Source organism: Sus scrofa, chromosome 17 (genome assembly GCF_000003025.6).
Source record: "Sus scrofa isolate TJ Tabasco breed Duroc chromosome 17, Sscrofa11.1, whole genome shotgun sequence".
In the NCBI taxonomy this organism is placed as follows: domain Eukaryota; kingdom Metazoa; phylum Chordata; class Mammalia; order Artiodactyla; family Suidae; genus Sus; species Sus scrofa.
Window position 1 is genome coordinate 49,569,443 of NC_010459.5, and position 17,582 is coordinate 49,587,024.

Genomic DNA, 17,582 nt, shown 5'->3' on the forward strand with positions numbered 1-17,582 from the left:
GCTTCTGCGGCATATGGAGGTTCCCAGGCTAGGGGTCAAATCGGAGCTGTAGCCGCCAACCTACACCACCGCCAGAGCAATGTGGGATCCGAGCTGTATCTGCACAACCTACATTGCAGATCATGGCAACACCAGATCCTTAACCCACTGAGCAAGGCCAGGGATTGAACCTGCAGCCTCATGGTTCCTAGTCGGATTCGTTAACCACTGAGCCACAACAGAAACTCCGGTGAAGCACTCTTTGTGCTTCATTTTCTCATCTATAAAACAAAGTGGTTGCATTTCCATTGTGACCTTCCATGATTCCAGTCTCAGCAGTATTTGATGTATTATTATTATTTTGCCTTTTCTAGGGCCCCTCCTGGGGCATATGGAGATTCCCAGGCTAGGGGTCTAATCGCAGCTGTAGCTGCTGGCCTACGCCAGAGCCACTGCAATGCCAGATCTGAGCTGCGTCTGTGACCTACACCACAGCTCACGGCAATGCCAGATCTTAACCCACTGAGCAAGGCCAGGGATTGAACCTGCAACCTCATGGTTGCTAGTCAGATTCCTTAATCACTAAGCCATGATGGGAACTCCTGATGTATTAAATTTGGGTTATATCAGAAATGGAGGAAGATTTCAGTTCATACTAATCTAAAATGTTGCATCTGAGTAATTTGTCTAATTTCCAACTAATTTTGGATAGAGGTTTATTTTATGTTTTTTTAGGTAACATTAAACTAATTTTGTGTTCTAGGTGCATATTTAAGTAGGTTATTTTGAAAAGAGAGGAGGAAAGTTTGAGAGTGTGACTGGTTGTGTGACAAAAAAAATTTTTTTTTTTTTTTTTTTTTTTTTTTGCTTTTTTAGGGCCACACCCAAGGCATATGGAGGTTCCCAGGCTAGGGGTAGAATTGGATCTACAGCTGCCGGCCTGTGCCACAGCCACAGCAACAAGGGACCTGAACTGTGTCTGTTGTCTCCACCACACCTCATGGCAACACCAGATCACTGACCCACTGATCAAGGCTAGGGGTTGAACCTGCATCCTCATGGATACTATTTGGATTTATTTGTGCTGCGCCACAACAGGAACTCTGACAAATAGTTTTTAAAATGTTTTAATTAAACATTTGATTAACTCCACAGAGTTAGATTTTTTGCCTTAATTATAGTCAGTTTACAATGTTGTGTTAGGTTCAGGTGTACAGCAAAGTGATTCAGTTTTCTATATTTATTCTTTTTCAGATCCTTTTCCATTATAGTTATTACAAAATATTGAGCACATAGTTCCCTGTGTGATACAGTAGGTCCTTCCTTGTTGGTTATCTATTTTGTGTGAAGTAGTGCATAAAGTTAAAACTGTAGAAATAGAAACTGAAAAATCTCAAATAGAAATTGATTTTAAATCTTTTCAAAAATTAAAAAATGATAGTCGACTTACAGTGTTGTGCCAGTTTCTGCTGTACATCAAAGTGACCCAGTCATACATAAATATACATTCCCTATCTTGACCATGTGCTTAATATAGATTCCAGACTTTTTTCAGTGAGGAGGGAGGGTTAGTGTGCAATATATTTTTCTTGGAAGTTTTCCTTAACATATCTGATTCCATAGCACAGGCAGGAAAGAAATAGTCTCAAAAGATGGTGCCTATCTGTGTTTCCCTTTTTCTTTTTTGGCTACACCTGCAGCATATGGAAATTCCTGGGCCAAGGATCAAACTGAGCCTCAGCTGTGACCTATGCCACAGCTGCAGCAACACCAGATCCAACACTGTGCTGGGCCGGGGTGTCTCTGGTGTCTCCACAGAGACAAGCTGGATCATTAACTTATTGTCCCACAGTGGGAACTCCCCATGTTTCTCTTCTTATTAGAAAAAAAATTTGAGTTTAAAAAATTTACGGGAGTTCCTGTTGCGGCACAGTGGTTAATGAATCAGACTAGAAAGCATGAGGTTGCGGGTTTGATCCCTGCCGTTGCTCAGTGGGTTAAGGATCCGGCGTTGCCATGAGCTGTGGTGGTTGCAGAAGCGGCTGGGATCCCAAGTTGCTGTGGCTGTGGTGTAGGCCAGTGGCTACAGCTCTGGTTAGACCCCTAGCCTGGGAACCTCCATGTGCCACGGGAGTGGCCCAAGAAATGCAGAAAGACCAAAAAAAAAAAAAAAAAAAATTATAGTGTATAGGATACGTGAACAAAAAGTGTAAGCTATTTGTGGTTTTTCATACCCACTTCCATGCGTGTATGAACATATAGTTTTTACTTTTTTGGATTGCATTGTGCTTTTTCTGTTTCTACCATCTTTCTGTCATGACAGAGACCTACTTTATTTAAAAATAATGAGAAATGAGGATCTAATACAGTCTAATATTAAACCAGATCTCTGTTGATTGACTGGTAAAACAGTGCCACAAAGAACATTCTTTTTCTTCCATTTTATCCACTTGTGCAAGTATCTCTATAGAATTCCAAGGCAAATTTCTAGGTCAGAGGGATATTCTTAACACTTGAATAGTTCAAAATTGCTTTCCAGAAAGATTTGAAAGTTTAGTTTTGGAGCTCCCACCGTGACTCAGTGGTAGCAACCCAGCTAGTATCCATGAGGATGTGGATTCCATTCCTGGCCTTAGCTTAGAGGGTTAAAAATCTGGCATTGCCATGAGCTGTGGTGTAGGTCGCAGACACAATTTAGATCCAGCATTGCCGTGGTTGTGGTGTAGGCCAGCAGCTGCAGCTCCAAATCAACCCCTAGCCTGGGAACTTCGATATGCTGTAGGTGTGGCCCTAAGGAAAAGAAAAGAAAGTTTACAGTTTTCTTAAGAGTAAGTGGCACCTCCTTTTCATGTACATTTTCTTTGGATGATGATCTTATTGTAGCTGCCATTTATTGAGTACCTACCTTGTGTTAGGAATTGCACCAGGTACTTAATTTAGCTCTCACTGATCCTGATACTCTGGTAAGAAATTATTTTCATCCCCAGTTACAGGTGAGGAATTTGAGGATCACAGAGGTGAAATAACTTCCCAAACGCCACATCGCTAGTAAATGGTGACACTGTGCTTTTAATTCCCATTTCTCTGAATCTAGAGTCTAGGTTTCTTCTATTGAAAAACAGTATTTCTCAAATTTCTTGGATTGAGAGGACGGTCTTTGATAGGTGCACATTGAAATTTGTAATATGCATTTTTCTTCAAGTGATATAGTCACATAATACATATTAATAGTGTTTCAGATCAGCCATAGCCCAAATAGTACGTATGATGAACTAAAAAAAAAAAGATGTCTACACACACACACACACACACGGTCTCCCGATTCTGGCTTTAGGTATTTGATTTTTTTTGACTTTGGAATTGTGTCTAATTCTAAGTGGTATTGAGATTAGCCTGTGGAACCAATGGTTGTGACTAGAAGTATACTGCTGGTCTATAAACCCATCTAGTTTTAGGAAGAATAGGCTGCATTAGTGTGGTAGGGCTGCCGTAACAAAGTACCACGGATCAGGTGATTTAAACGACAGATGTGTTTTGGAGGCGAGGAGTTCAAGATCAAGGTATCTGCAAGATTATTGTTTATGAGGCCTTACTCCTTGGCTTGTAGGTGACTTTTCTCCCCCCCGTGTCTTCGTATGGTCTTCCCTCTGTCCATGTCTGTGTCCAAATTCCCTCCTCTTAGAAGGACACTGGTCCTATTGGATTGGGCCTGCCCTGATGGTCTCATTTTAACTTAAACGCATATTTAAAACTTTTTCTCCAAACACAGTCTCATTCTGAGGGAGTAGGAGTTAGAACTTCAACTTAGGTATTTGTGGTGGGGGTGGGATGCAGTTTGGTCCATAATATGCACTGTATTATATTTTGTCTTCCGTATTTTAAGGATTTTGGAAATTTTTTTTTTTTTTTTTTTTTTTTTTTTTTGGTGCTGCCCCATGGCATATGGAGTTCCCAGGCCAGGGATCAGATCCAGGCCGCAGTTGTGACTGAAGTTGCAGTGCAGCAACGCTGGATCCTTAAACACATTGTGCTGGGCTGGGGACTGAGTGCTTCAAAGATGTTGCCAATCCCTTTGAGCCACAGTGGGAACTCCTTTGCTTTTTAGGGCTGCACCCATGGCATATGGAAGTTGCCATCCGAAGCTAAGGGTCAAATTGGAACCTATGCCACAGCCACAGCAACGCGGAATCTGACCTACACCATAGCTCACGGCAATGCTGGATCCCTGGCCCACTGAGCAAGGCCAGGGATTGAACCCACATCCTCATGGATACTAGTCAGGTTTGTTTCTGCTGCACCACAGTGGGAACTCCCTTAAACTTGTAATTTTTCAGTGCCCTTATATACTTGAAATGACTTTGATTTAGTATTAGGAAATTTCTAAGTACTGTTCTAAGTACTTGTTATCAAATTTTTCTGCTCTTCTAAATGTAAACATAGTTTATTTGGCTAGTAATTATAACTAGATTTTATAATAAAATTATTATTTTGGGGGAGAGTCAGTTTGAAAGAAATTAAGTATTCATTGTTAAAAAAGAAATTAAGGGAGTGAGGAATAATAAGTAATAGGAAAAGCCTGAACTTGCAGAATTTAACTTTTGCTACTTGGATCTTTGCTTCTTAAGATTCCTCTATCATAAAGCAATAATATTATCAATAGTTACCACTTACTGAACATTTGATACCTGTATCAGAATCTGAGTGGTTTTTTTTTTTTTTTTTTAATTTTTGTCTTTTTAGGGCTGCGCACCTGTGGCATATGGAAGTTCCTAGGCTGGGGGTTGAATCAGAGCTGCAGCTGCCGGCCTACGCCACAGCCACGGCAACTCAGGATCCGAGTCTGCAACCTATGCTGCAGCTTTTGGCAACGCCAGATCCTTCCTCATTGATCGAGGCCGGGGATTGAACCTGCGTCCTCATTGATACTACTGGGTTCGTTACCCTGAGCCACAACAGGAACTCCAGTCTGAGTATTTTAAATGCTTTGTGTGGTTCTTTCACATAATTTTCACAATAACCCTGTAAGGTATTTTTTATGTCTATTTTAGGATGAAGTTCTTAAGTGGACAGTCTGTCTGTATCCAAAATTTGTAATCTTTACTGTACTGCTTTTCATTTTCTGCCTACTTGAAATTTGTCATTTTATGATAGAGCCCTCTACCATGTTATACATGATTTCATCTTTTCTGGGCAGGCTGGTTTCCTCACGTAACTGCAAAACATGGAGGAGCCAGAGGTTTTCTCCTCTGTCTTTGGCAGTATTCCAAACATAACTCCTGGAACAGAAAACTAAGGACTTTTGGTGTTTTATAGCATGGCATTAAGTCATAAGTGAGTGTGTGTGTTTTAAATTCCAAAAAACTGTAGTAGCTGTGTTGGCATCTTTTAATTATATTTTAACCTCTTGAGTCCAAAAGATTTTATCAATACCACAGATTATTTGATGGTGTAGTTATTCTTGTTTTTCAGTAGTGCTTTACATTATTTTTCTTTATGCCTTTCACCGAAAAGATAGTCTTATATATAGTAGTGGAATGTCTTCTTCAGATAATTTCTCAAGTGTTAGAAGATTTTATGTAAAGTCTTACTATGTTTTGGTAAGCCGGTTTGTGTTTTGACCTCTTTATGGGGATTGATTCTCTCCTCCCAGATCTTTGGGCATTCGTGTGAATGTATCTTTCCTCCCTTCATTTATCAGCAAAATTTTGTGTACCTGCTATGTGTCAGGCACTGTGGCTAAAACAATGCGGAGACTTGGACTCTGCCTTCAGTAGGGAGAAGAGCAAGAAGAGGGCGGTTACCAGGTGTTAAGTACGATAGGGATATTCAGAGTTGTTAGTAATCAGGCTTATTGGAGCAGGGTCTCTAAATCTATAACCTAATTTGGGGTTAAGAGGGTGGGATGAAAGAGACTTGGTTGAAGCACCTGGGTATGCTTTCAGAAGGGTTATAAGGTATAAAAATTGGAGGTGGGTGATTGGGCAATACAATAGCATTCTAACCAGGAGCAGCTTGGCCAAAAAAGACTTGAATCAGTTGGTTTTTCTGGGAAAGATTAAGTCATTTAGTGTAGCTGGATCATTACATACAAGGAGTGGTCTTTAGGATAAAGGTAGACTTTTGGAATAAACCAGGGAAAATGTGCTCCTTGAACTACTAAAGGGCAGTAGTAATGGAGTTATTTGAGAGATACTAAAAACATTAAATAATGACACCATGGAATGAGGAAAGTAAACATGAACTCTTAAGAGAATCTTGTCTCTGAGTGCCTCCTTTGCTTATAGTAGGCATTTAGTAACTGTTTATGGAATAATAAATGAATAAAAGATAATTTTGTTGATGATCAGAGCTTATAAGTCTTAACACATTTTCTCAGTTTTACATGTTTTTGGACATCTGAGTATTGCTGTTATGGAAGATAGCAGTAGAATTTTCACCTAACTCCATATAAAAAACTGTTGTGGAGTTCTTGTGGCTCAGAGGGTTAAGAACCTGACTAGTATCCATGAAGATGTGGGTTCAATCCCTGGCCTCACTCAGTGGGTTAAAGGATCTGGCATTGCTGTGAACTGGGATATAGGTTGCAGATGTGGCTCTGTTCTGGTGTGGCAGTGGCTGTGGTGTAGGCTGGCACCTGCAGCTCCAATTCCATCCCTAGCCTGGGACGTTCCATATGCTGAGGGTGTGGCCTTAGAAAGAAGAAAAAAAGTGTAAAAAAAAAAAAAAACTGTTGAAAGACGACTTGTCAAATTATTTCCTCATATTTCCCCTTAAAGTCACATAAGTGGTAAACCTTTTTTTTTCCCTCCCCTCTCCTTTTTAGGGTTGTACTCAAAGCATATGGAGGTTCCCAGGCTAGGGGGCTGGTCAGAGCTATAGCTGCTGTCTACACTGCCGCCACAGCAATGCCGGATCCAGGCTGCATATGTGACCTACACCACAGCTCATGGCAATGTAGGATCCTTAAGCCACTGAGTGAGGCCAGGGATCGAACCCAAAACCTCATGGTTCCTAGTCAGATTCATTTCCACTTTGCCTTAACGAGAACTCCCAGTGGTAAACCTTCTGATTGAATTAAGATCTTCTCAATTCAAGTGTTGTTTTTAGTGTCTTATAGGATACTTTTTTGTATTGGCAACATAACATATTTAATTGAATCATTAAAATTTCATACAAGCCCTTTTGAGGGCTTTATTTGGGATTATTTTGTTCCAAAGATAATAAATTAAATCTTAACTCATTGGTTTATTTTGAGAAATGGGATTGAATTGACAAAATTGGTGTGACTTTCAAAAAAACAATCAGAGCAGGTTAAGAATCTTTTTTTTTTTTTCCCCCCTTTCTTTTGGGCTATGCTAAGTGCATGCAGAAGCTCTTGGGCCAGGGATTGAATCTGTGCCAAAGCAGCAACCTGAGCCGATGCAGTGACAACGCCGGATCCTTAACTCCCTATGCCACAAGGGAACTCTCAGATTAAGAATCTTAGTGGGAAAGTAGGAAGGATGAGAAAAGAAGAATGGAAGTGTTCTTTGGGTTGGGATATATGGTGTCAGATCTCAAAGAGGATTTTTTCTAGTTCACTGCTACTCAAGAGTATAATCTGCTTTTCTGCAGTGTTTGTAACATGTTAGAAGGCCTCCCTCTATCCTAGGCGTACTGAATTGTAACTCTGAGGACAGGTCCCAGGAGTTTAACATCCCCTCTCCCCACAGGTGACTCTGCTTGCTAAAGTTTGAGAAGTACTGTTCTAGACTAGACAATAGGAAGGAAGAGTTAACTCAATCTGTTTCCTCTTTTTAGAGTTTAACTCCTATATTCTGGAACATTTGTCCTAAGGGAGTCTGTTGTAAACAGACAAGTTTCTTCCAGTGGTTTTCAGACTTTAGAGCACACCACAATTATCCGAATGCTTAAATCACTGATTACTAGGTCCCACCTTCAAAGTTTATAATTCTGGCATAGGGTTGCATTTCTAAGTTCCCTGCTACTGCTGACGTCACAGTACTGGTCTGGTGACCACGATTGGGTAACCATTACTCTGTGACAAATAAGAGTGATGAGGGAAGTACAGCAGCATTGAGTGGGCAGATGGGATTTCTGATTCTGCCAAAATCTTATTACCAGATTAATGGTTTTCTTGATCTAAGACTCCTTATTCTGAAAAATGGGGGATGAGACTATGCTTCTTATATCCCTTGGTTACATACTGGAAAAGCTTAGTTTTAGGTAGTTTTTGGGTACCCATTTTCTACCTGTGTGCGTACCCCGCCCCCAGATTAGAAAGTAGTTGCTGTTGGGTAATTTTATAATTGAAATTTGTACAGTCACGGTTATTAGTATAAATAATTTTGGAGTAGAAGGATAGCATAAAAAGCATGAACTTAGAATTCAGGTGATTCTGAGTTCTAATTAATCCCTGTTCCATCAGTTATGAGACTTTGGACAAGTTATTCTACCCTACCTGAACTTTGGTTTTCTTACTCAAGGACAGTGAAATGCTGTGCACCCTAGGATTCTAGTAAATGTTTGTTCTGTTGCTCCTCTTTCTGGTAGGATTTAGTTTAAAGTAATTTAAACAACTTCTTCCTCTAGATTCAGAATGGTGAATGAAAATGGAGTGAAAACAGAGGTAAAAGTTGTATGAGATTGGCTGTATACAAAACAGTTTTTCATATAATATAGGTCAGTTAATATGTGATGCTACCCAGATTTTCTTAAGCTAGGTTCTAGTCTAAGGCATCTAGGGAAACACTGAATAAATCCTTTTTTGGGTAAATAATGTGTCACATATTTTTTAGTGAATAAAAACTCTAATATATTTAACAGAATAGGTCTAGTTTAAAAAATGGTTAAGCTTTTTGGTAAATGATGTGGTTGCTAAAAAGATTTTAGGTAGATTACATTAGATATCACAAAAACTATTTTTAATATAAGGTTAAACAAGTATTAGGTGATTTGGAAGAATGCAAGTTCAATTTGGGCTATCCTGGCTATTCTGTTAAATGCTAAGTAGTTGTACCTGTTCAGTATCATTGACCTTGAGGTTATTTTATTTTTTAATATTATTTTGCCTTTGCTTTTTATTGATATTCAATAAGAAAGAAGATTGTGGTTAAAAAGTTGTAGATAAGTAGGTTTTTTTTGGGCTGCGGCTTGCGGAAGTTACCAGGCCAGGGATCAAACCCGAGGTACAGCAGTTGACAATGCTGGATCCTTAATCCACTGAGCCACCAGGGTAGTCCTACAAGTGTTTTTGTTTTTGTTTTTGTTTTTTTTGATAGGCAAGAAATAGATTTATTAAGATAGGACACTTGTGAGAGGTACAAGTGGGCAGGCAAAGAAGCTCTGCCCCCAGGATTAGGTGGGCTGCATTTTTATAATCCAGGGAAAGGGAGGAGGGGGAAAAGACCACCTCCTTCCTTGTCTTTGAAGTAGACGTCAGGCCAATAGCATCGCTGGCTCCTGTTTCGTACCCAGTAAGAGTGTATTTGACCCTATGAGGTCAAACTAGGACTGTCATGGTCCTTATTCAAATCAGCAGAAGGGTGGTAACATGTGCTAAAATATGTTGAATCATCTCAGGTTTCTGTATAATGAGGGTCATCTTTCTTTTAAATTCCTGTCCTTGGTCTTAAGGATCATTATCTTGCTGAACTTGAATGCAGACCTCATTTTGTCTTTTACTTAATGACCTGAGGCATAGCTTGTGTTTTATTTATGGTTTTATAGTGTAAGTGGTTTTTAATGACCATTTTTCTATGTAAAATGTTAGTATGGGCATCTTTCTCTGTCTCTCTCTTTTTTTTGGGGGGGGTTTACATTTATGGCATGTGGCAGTTCTTGGGCCAGGGGTCAAACCCAATCCGCTTATCGTAACAACACTGGATCCTTCACCTGCTGCGTCACAAGGGAACTCTTCGGCATACCTCAAGTTCTTCACAGTTATTGTGTTGTTTTACAGATTGAAGGTTTGTGGCAGCCTTGCATCAAGAAAGTCTGTTGGGAGTTCCCATTGTGGCTCAGTGGGTTAAGAACCCAACTAGTATCCATCAGGATGTGGATTCAATCCCTGGCCTCGCTCAGTGGGTTAAAGGATCCGGGATTGTGGTGAGCTGTGGTGTAGGTCACAGACACGACTGAGATCCGCTGTGGCTGTGGCTTAGGCTGGCACCTGCAGCTCTGATTCAACCCCTAGCCTGGGTACTTCCATATGCTGCAGGTGTGACCCTAAAAAGGAAAAAAAAAAAAAGTCTATTGGCACTAGTTTTCCAGCAGCATTTGCTCACATCTTGTCTCTGTCTTATTTTGGTGATCTTGAAATATTTCAGAGTTATTATTATATTTGTTTTGGTGACCTGTGATCATTGATGTTACTATTGTAATTGTTTTGGGACACCAAAAACTGTGCCCACATAAGGTGGAAAACTTATTTGATTGAAACAACAACAAAGAATTTAGAATATTACTTACATAAACTTAGTTGCTAATGCAGCAGCAAGGGTTGAGAAGATTGAATTTTGAAAGAAGTTCTGCAGTGGGTAAAATGCTGTCAAATTGTGTTGCATGCTACAGAGAAATAGCTTGTGAAAGGAAGAGTTGATTGATGTGGTGGATTTCATTGTTGTTTTATTTTAGGAAATTGCCACAGCCACTCCACCCTTCAGCAACCACCACCCTGATCAGTCAGCAGCCATCATTGAGGCAAGACCCTCCACCAGCAAAAAAAAAAAAAAAAAAAGAAAAAGAAAAATTATGACTTGCTGAAGCTTCATGTGATGGTTATTTTTAGCAATGGTTTTTTTTTTTTTTTTGGTCTTTTTAGGCCCGCACCCACAGCGTGTGGAAGTTCCCTGGCTAGGGGTCAAATCAGAGCTATAGCCACAGCAATACAGGTTCTGAGCTGCATCTGTGACCTACACCACAGCTCATGGCAACACTGGATCCTTAACCCACTGAGCAAGGCCAGGGAGTGGACCTGCGTCCTCATGTATGCTGGTCAGATTCGTTTCCGCTGAGCCATGATGGGAACTCCAGCAATAGAGTTTGTTTGTTTATTTATTTATTTACTGTCTTTATGCAATTTCTTGGGCCGCTCCAGTGGCATATGGAGGTTCCCAGGCTAGGGGTCCAATCGGAGCTGTAGCCGCCGGCCTACGCCAGAGCCACAGCAATGTGGAATCCGAGCCACGTCTGCAACCTACACCACAGCTCACGGCAACGCCAGATCTTTAACCCACTGAGCAAGGCCAGGGATTGAACCCGCAACCTCATGGTTCCTAGTCGGATCCATCAACCGCTGAGCCACGACGGGAACTCCAATAGAGTATTTTTAAATTAAGGCATATACATTGTTTTTTTAGACATAATGCTATTGCCCACTTAATAGACTACAGTATAGTGTAAACATAATTGTTGTATGCACTGAAAAGCCGAAACATTTGTGTGACTGTTTTATAGTGATGTCTGGAACCAAACCTGAAATATCTGAGGTATGCCTATATAGGACTTGCAGAATTGAGTTTTTGCTGGGTTTTCACCCGAGTGAATCTAATTAATGGCTCTAATGTAGCTAAATATCAGCAGATTGGCTTAAGTCTGCTTAGAATATTTTTATTATGTTAGGAGTTGCCACTTATCACAGACAGAATCTTAGCATACTTGAGAGTGTGCTTCATCAGAATGGACAAATCACAGCTTCTGGATTTTTTTTTCTTATCTGTAAAATGAGATACTTTTCTGGTAAGTTACTATATATTATTATTGTAATTAATTTTATAATACTATAAAAATACAAGTGTGTTATACTGTCTACTTGTATTAAGTCTCTTGGTAATGGAAAATTTAAGTTCTGTTTCAAGATTCATTAGTGTCTTTTCTTTTGAAATCCCCAACATGCTTTCTCCCACTGTAGTGCTGGAAGGCACTGCCTATGTGCAAGCTTTTATATTCCCCAAGACTTGTGATAAAGTGGGGTTTCCTGTTTATGCATGTCTGAGAAGATACTCATGTAATAAATAGCAAAACCTTAAGTGCCCACTTGGTACTTAGAGGCTTTGTCATTATTAGGAATTGTCAAGTTCAGTATTGCTTTCCTTCTGTGTGAATCTGCGCAGCTACTTCAGGTTATTGATGGGGTAAGGAGCTACCTGTGAAACTAAAGTATTTTCTGCATTTGGATTCATTTTAACTGTATGGCTGTTTTTTAGTATTTAATAAGTTAATTTTCTCCTTGGTGAGACAGCTCTGAAGACATTGTGTGAATCATTAACAATTTGTAGTTTTACAGCATGTTTTGGTAACATCTGAAGTTTATGTTTTCCTCAAAACAAGTTTTTGGAAGTGATTGATTTTCATTGGAAAATCAGATATATTTCCTTGACAAGGCATTTTTGTGTTAGCACAGTATGTTTGGCATTTGATAAATGTCTTTGAATTGGTGGGGAAGAGTCTTAATTTTTTTTTTTTTTTTTTTTTTTTTTTTGGTCTTTTTGCCTTTTCTTGGGCCACTCCCAAGGCATGTGGAGGTTCCCAGGCTAAGGGTCTAAGCGGAGCTGTAGCCTCTGGCCTACGCCAGAGCCACAGCAGTGTGGGATCTGAGCCGCATCTGCAACCTACACCACAGCTCATGGCAGCACTGAATCCTTGACCCACTGAGCGAGGCCAGGGATCGAACCCGCAACCTCATGGTTCCTAGTCGGATTTGTTAACCACTGTGCCATGACGCGAACTCCAGATTCTTAAATTTTTGAAAAACTGCAGATGATATTGCAAAGACTTAGGACAGTTGTATGAGAATTTTAAAGAAAAAATCTTACATATTGAACCAAGTTTAAATGTATTATTGATGTAAATTTAAATTTATCATTGAGAATTAACATGTTTGGACTGATGACCCAGAGATTGCATTGTCTTCACGTTACTTTTCCTTTTGGGAGCACTGGTAGCCTTATAGAAGTGAACATATGGTATAGAAATTCTGCAGCCTTATTTTTGAAAGTTTTACACAACTGAATTATTAAAAACAATTATAAAACTTGGTTATTTGTGTTAGGTATCCACTTGGTAAAGTAGCATATTTCTTTGTAGTTCTCATGATTTAAAAAAATTAATAAACTTTATTTTTTAGAATAGTTTTAGATTTACAGAAAAATTTAGTAGATAGTGCAGAGTTCCCATCTACTTCTCCACATTCTCACCCTCACCCTGTTCCCCTGTTAGCATTTTGCATTAGTGTGGTACATTTGTTAAAATTAATGTGCCAGTATTAATACAACATTGTTAACTAAAAGTCCATAGTTTATATAAATATTTACTCTTCGTGTTTATAGTTTTATAGGTTTTGACAAACACATAATATCACGTATCCACTGTTACAGTTTCACGTCTGTGAAGGTTACCTGTGCTTTGCCCATTGATCCTCCTCCCCTTCTGCTGAACCCCTGGCAACCTGTGGTCTTTTTACTCTGTAGTTTTGGCTTTTGCAGAATATCACATAGATGGAATCGTATAGTATGTAGCCTTTTCAGACTGGCTTCTTTGACCTCTCGGTGTGCATTTATGGTTTTCTATGTCTTTTTTGGCTTGACATTCATTTCTTTGTATTGGTGGATAACATTTCATTGTATGGACATACTGTAGTTTATCTCTTTACTTATTGAAGCACATTTTGGTTGCTTCCAGTTTGGGGCAGTTATAAATAAAGCTGCTATATAAACGTTTGTGTGTAGGTTTTGGTTTATTTATTTATTTTTTACTATTTTTTGCTTTTTAGGGCTGAACCCTCGGCGTATGGAAGTTCCCCGGCAAGGGGTCCAATTGGAGCTGCAGCTGCCGGCCTATACCACAGCCACAGCAACCCTGTGACCTACATACATTACAACTCAAGGCAATGTTGGATCCTTAACCTTTCTTTTCTTTTTTCTTTTTTTTTTTTTTTTTTTGCCATTTCTTGGGCAGCTCCCATGGCATATGGAGGTTCCCAGGCAGGGATCAAACCCATGTCCTCATGGATACTAGTTGGGTTTGCTACTGCTGAGCCATGACATGAACTCCAAAAATATGCTGATTTTTAATGTATTTAAATGTATCGATTTCTTTAGGTGTCTGGATTTTATGTTGTACTGGGGGGGAAGCTCTTTCTTGCCTAAACTTCCCACTGTCGATCATCTCAATCCCAGGTTTTCTAATGTTTGCTGCTTGCCTTCTGAACATTGCCTTGCTTTTAAGCAGCACATTGGGGAGTGGCTAGGAATAGATCACAAAGATGCAGAGAAAGCCCAAATGGTTGCTGTGCATAGCCAAAAACAACCATTAAGCCACAGAGCTTGGGAGTTCCTGTGGTGGCGCAGTGGTTAACGAAGCTGACTAGGAACCATGAGGTTGCGGGTTCAGTCCATGGTCTCGCTCAGCAGATTAAGGATCTGTTGTTGCTGTGAGCTGTTGTGTAGGTTGCAGATGCAGCTCGGATCTGGCATTGCTGTGGCTCTGGCGTCGTCTGGTGGCTACAGCTCCGCTTAGACCCTTAGCCTGGGAACCTCCATATGCCCAGGGAGCGGCCTAAGAAAAGGCAAAAAGACACACAAAAAAAGACACAGCTTGTTTAAAAAACAAAGAAAATTGAAATCCTTAAGTGTATTCAAGCAATGTGCTAAATGTATTTAATCTTTTCTTAACGATTCAGGGTATTAGGAGCATTAGCAGTTTATTTTTTTTTTTTTTTATTTTTATTTTTATTTTTTGCTGTGGTTGCCACCTGTTGTACCTCTTGAATTTAAACAGCAGTATTTCTCATTAGGCTGAATGACTTGAGTCTAGACCATTTGAATTTTGAGAGTTTTTGTGTTTTCTTTTTCTTTTTTTCCTATTCTCCTTCATTATCGTTTGCCAGCCAGTTAGCTGTAGTTCTTGCTATGTTAACACTTTATTGCTTCTAATAGTCTTTCCATTTTAATTTGCTATAAAACTAGGGAGCCAGATAGTAATAATAAGTATCTAATTATTATTATTATTATCTAATAAGCTGAGTTAAGTAACAAATACACTCAAGCGTGGGCTCCTGGTAGTCACTCTTAAATGTGTAGTTGGGCTTATGTATGTTTTTTGCACGAAGAGACATCATTTCTCCCAACAGTGTTGGTGACACTGAAGATCTCAGTCATGTATAACTGCCCTTGGAGACAGGGCAAGAGATGATATCCTCAATTGATAGAAGGAGAAAGGGATGGTAGTGGTATTGTAGTAATTAGGGGAGCTGACATTTGCATCTGTTTTTACCCTCTAAATATACTGAATAAGCATTGTTTTTAGTAATACTCCCTTGCCCTATCCATTACTAATAATACTTTATAGAAAGCTATTATGCATACTGGCTGTGAGTATGATTCTTTCATGGATTTTTATTAAAGATAAAATTTTAAAATTAGGCATATTACTAGCATATAAATTTCAAGTTCCTGTTAGCCTTCAATGTGGATCCTAGACCAGGAAGTGGGAAGATGTTAAGACTGTTGGACTTAATAAAATAATTGATGAATAACTGGTAATTTCATTATTTATTGGTACTATAATATACAGTGTTACCCGCCTGGAACCCTCTGCATTAGTTGTTGGTTCCTTTAAAAACACCGTTTCTGTATTTTTTTTTTTTTTTTTTTTTTTGGTCTTTTTAGCTATTTCTTGGGCCGCTCCCGCGGCATATGGAGGTTCCCAGGCTAGGGGTTGAATCGGAGCTGTAGCCACCAGCCTACGCCAGAGCCACAGCAACGCGGGATCCGAGCCGCGTCTGCAACCTACACCACAGCTCACGGCAACGCCGGATCCTTAACCCACTGAGCAAGGGCAGGGACCGAACCCGCAACCTCATGGTTCCTAGTTGGATTCGTCAACCACTGCGCCACGACAGGAACTCCCGTTTCTGTGTTTTTTAAAGAGTGATTCTCACACATCTGTCTGTGAGCCCCATAGACAGAACAAGAAGACATACAGGTCAATATTTCATAGTCAGTATTTCCTTTTAAGCACAGAAGCTGCTTTAGTGTAAGAAGACCAGGCAACTAGTTGTTGTATCCCAATTTAGTTTGTCTTATTTGCCAAGTGAGGAACACATTGGGGACATGGATAAAACCAGGGGAGGGGAATGATTTAGTTGGAGAGATGAGGGAAAAATTGGACCTTCCGTGCCCTGGTCTGTGTCAAGAAGCTAGCTTCCCTCTCTTTATCTTTTTTGTTTTGAGTTATTTTTGGAATAACTCCTGTGGTGGAAAAAAAGAATATAGAGGATAAGAGAAATTGAGGAAAAATTTATTCCTTCTCAGTGTTTCACCAGGTGTCCTGGGAGAAGGAGTATGACTAACTAATTTTACTCTTTGTCCATTTTCAGAGTTTGTTCCATCTCAAAGGCATGTGATTAGGTCTTGTTGAATTCTTCTGAATGCCTTTCTTGCTATGCCCAATTACTAGATAGATTCTCTGAATTCAGGACTTCTTACAGCAGTTTTTGCTTGGTTGGCTTCCTTTTCCTAAAATATTTTAAGAAGCGGTTGACAGAAAGCTCTGTGCCCATTAAATAATAGCTTCTTTCTGCCAGTCATTGAAAAATAAAAGACTTAAAAAATTAAGCAGTATTGGTTTGTTTGAACTTGAACATCTATTACCTGTTTATTTTTGTTGTTGAAGTTATTGAACTAAACTTCAGTCAGAATAAAAAGATGGGGAGCACAAGGGAGGAACAAAATTATAGTCTCAATTTATGTAGAAAATAGAAATATAATGGCTTTGAGCATATTGACAATTGGAAAAAAGAAAAAAGGCTAGTCCTTCCTGTTGTGGTTCAGTGGGTTAAGGACCTGACAGTGTCTCTGTGGGTTTGATCCCTGGTCTCGCTCAGTGAGCTAGGGATCTGGTGCTGCTACAAGCTCTGGCATAGGTTGCAGATGTGGCTTGGATCAGGTGTTGTTGTGGCTGTGGCATAGGCCACAGCTGCAGCTCTGATTTGACCCCTGGCCCAGGAAATTCCATATGCCATAGTTGCTACTGTAAAAAGAAAAAAAAGACTACGTTTTGTTAAAAAGCACATTGCTGATTATATATCTCTGGAATATCATGATCCATACATATCTCCCATTTGGTAGGTAGGAAAAATTAGTCCAGAGTTACATATAGAAAATGGTAAGGGGAGTTCCCGTCATGGCGCAGTGGTTAACGAATCCGACTAGGAACCATGAGGTTGCGGGTTCGGTCCCTGCCCTTGCTCAGTGGGTTAAGGATCCGGCGTTGCCGTGAGCTGTGGTGTAGGTTGCAGACACGGCTCGGATCCTGCGTTGCTGTGGCCCTGGCATAGGCCAGTGGCTACAGCTCCGATTCAACCCCTAGCCTGGGAATCTCCATATGCCATGGGAGCGGCCCAAAGAAATAGCAAAAAGACAAAAAGACAAAAAAAAAAAAAAAAAAAAAAAAAAAAAAAGAAAATGGTAAGGAACATACATACAGATTTCTTGACTCTACCTAATATTTTATCCAATTAGTTGAAATGTGTATTAAACCTCAAAGAGGGCATATGAAGTACTTAGTATGTTTCCTAGCTGTACGTAGTAACTGCTCAGTTA

General features: G+C 39.8%; 1 protein-coding gene across 1 annotated transcript in view; it reads left to right on the forward strand.

Moving 5' to 3' along the window:
• Window positions 1-17,582, forward strand: part of NCOA3 (nuclear receptor coactivator 3) — a 132,197-nt gene that overhangs the window by 41,168 nt on the left and 73,447 nt on the right.